We start from the raw sequence: 3,103 nt of genomic DNA, 5'->3' as shown, positions 1-3,103 counted from the left end.
TACATATGCCGTTAGCGAAGCAAATACAAGGTAAACAACATTCACCGGCTAAATTGTATGGATCACATAATTGGCCAAACTTTTTGCATTCGAGGCCAACAGGACTCTGAGTTACTGCTTGAATGAGGTTGTTTGAGAGCAAGGGGATTATGGGATGCTGTCGGAGAGATGAGGTGGGTTGAATATTAGGTGCAACCACCATAATAGCCATCAACATTAGAAAATTAATCACCTTCTTCATCTCTATATATATTTCACTTGTATGGCTTGCTAATAATATTCTCTTGAATTCCTATAGATCTTTGTGATTTATAATGTTTGTGCTGCATTGTTAATTAGAGAGTACTCCATTTTATACATAGAGAAATAATCACATTATTTTTTCTAAAATAAAAGGCATAATAACTTTCAACTGTTTGTTCTAAAGAAGGAAGTATATCAATTACTACGTATTATGTTTCTTTCTTTTCTTGTATTGATTCTCTATTAATTGAGATATGGATCAATAATGTATGTGTACGTATGTACAAGCAATTAATGAAAATGGATTCTTTCTTTTCTTGTATTGATTCTCTATATTGAGATATAAATTAATAATTTGTGTGTATGTCTATACATGGAAAAAAATGAAAATGTGAAAATTAACTCTATTCACTTGTGTCATTCTATGTTTTGCATATGTAGTAGACACTGACAGACTAAAGTCGTATCACTTTATCAAAAATAATTCCTAAGTCCTCTAACTATGCAGATAGGGAAGAAGGGTCGAACCACAGGGAAACAAGTCAATTTATTCCTAATTAATTAAAAGTAATCTAAATTATTAAGTAACCAAATAGTTGTTATTAAGGGAAACTAAACTATAAAGATCAAGAATAGAGAGAATCAATGAATAAAAGACCTAGGGCATAGGTTCACCAATAAATAATACTCCAAGGTAAAACATAACAATCAATCATCATTGTATCAATTAATCAGATTATAAAGGGCTTTCGCTACATATTACAATCACAGAGTTAATCTACCGGTATTAAATCGTATCTCTCGAATCTTGAATTAACCATTTATTAATTACCCTGCCTATTGAAACTAAGCCTAAACATCAATTCTCATCTCTAGCTTCTCGAATCTTGAATCAATATTGCTTAACTCATACAATTAAACCAGGCCTAATCTAATTGCATAGCAATAAAACAATCAATAGGAAATTAATCAAGCATTGACAATCAACATCAATAAATTACCCCTTCATATTATTTATGGATCCTCACAAACCCTAGAAAGAAAACTACTCACACATAATTAAATCTAAACTAATCAAAGCAAATAAACAAGACATGATGAATTAAAGAAATTAAATTACTGAAAGTAATAGAGAAGAAATCGTTACCAAAAATAACGAAAATTATGAATTGAATTAAAGAACAAAGTTGTAGAGACAGAAAATAAGAGAGAAGTTTAAGCTAGAAACTAAGTAGAGAGAGAAAAGCTAAGAGAAGAGATAATTATATCAAAACAACTAAAAACGTATTTATACAAAGCCCCTAAAAATCCTAATTAGAAACTAAGTAAAATCGCCGGAAATAATCCTCCAAGACACGCGCTCGGTCGGGCAAGGCACCGCCCAGCAGGGCCCGCCTTTTTCCTTCATAGAGCATCTCTCGTGCCCGGCCGGGGGCGAGACAGGGCGCAGCATGCCCTTCTTCCTCTTCCACCCCGCCTGGTCGGGCGCGCCTCAAGGTGAGATTGGTGACCCGGGCGAGGCCACTTGGGGCGACTTGGACTTCTTGTTTGGGCTATTAACTTTGGCCCAAACTAAATTTCCTCCTTCGGGCTTTAATCACTCGGTCCAATGCCTCGATATCTTCAAAGTCGAGTCCTTAATCACCAGTTTGATGACTCTAACCGGCCTTGGGCTACGAAAGATGGTCGTGTTCTTCCAATGCTCGTAGTTGCTTCAAATAATCCCGGGAAAATGATCCAAGTGTGAAATTTCCTACAAAACTCAACCAAAACTACGAAAACACTAGAAAACACAAATTAGTAATAAAATCAATGAAGCATAGAATAACATTTAGTCCATGTTTTTGAATCTTCAATGTTTAGTCATTACTAACATTAGATGGGTATGTTTTGATAATGACAAGAATGAATAACATATAATTAATTCTAGTCAATAACTAGGTAAGGTGAAATACAAGTTCTACTTGTAAAGTTGCAACTTTTGCTTCCATGTAGATTCTACTCGTGAAGTAGCAACATTTGCTTCTAAACTAGTAGATTTATTTCTCCTTAGCTAATTTCTTAATTTAGTTCAACCACATTCTCAATGAGAGAGAACTAAACATGACATTGTATGTCCAAGAAATAGTAATATGCTAAATCAATTTCTAATATATATATACTTCTTGAATTGGAATATTTCCATTCTTTTATTTTCCAATTGTATGAGGTTGTTTCTAATCAATTGGAATTGGTCCATTTAATTTGAAACATTTGTTTTTCATAACAACTTTTAGCATATAAGATGTTCTAGGTTTCAGAAGTAGCAATTTGTTTGCATTTCTTGGCCTATAACTTCTTAATGCAATCCTCATGTATTCTTAAACCTTTCCCATTTGAGCCACTTAGAACATTTCTATTAGGTTCAAAATTGTTTTTCTTAACTACTTTAAGTACATTTCATGATTTTGCTAGGTCTATTCAATCATTATTCATATAAGAGTTTAATCAGCTATTTAACTCTATATGAAATGGATGAAGAATAATGTCATTTGATCAACTGTTGATCATAGAGATTTCCAATCACTTTCTTATATTCAATCATATTGAAGATAAGAGATTTTATTGGACTTTTATACTTGTATTTTAGAGGATTTGTACCTCCCCTCTCATTATATCCCTTGAAACACTTTTCAAAATGAAGATGTGTTGGCACTTTACTCAAACATTTTGAATAAAACCAACCTTAGACATGTAACATGAGTTTCTAAAACTTGTCATTTAGAACCATCTTCGAAAAATTTAAATATAGGTTTATGGAATATCTTTTAACCTTTTGAGAACTTTTCTCAACTTTATTTTCAATCGAAGAAATTATATA

Source organism: Chenopodium quinoa, unplaced genomic scaffold (assembly GCF_001683475.1).
Source record: "Chenopodium quinoa cultivar QQ74 unplaced genomic scaffold, ASM168347v1, whole genome shotgun sequence".
NCBI lineage: Eukaryota > Viridiplantae > Streptophyta > Magnoliopsida > Caryophyllales > Amaranthaceae > Chenopodium > Chenopodium quinoa.
Note: the sequence above shows the minus strand (reverse complement) of the source record.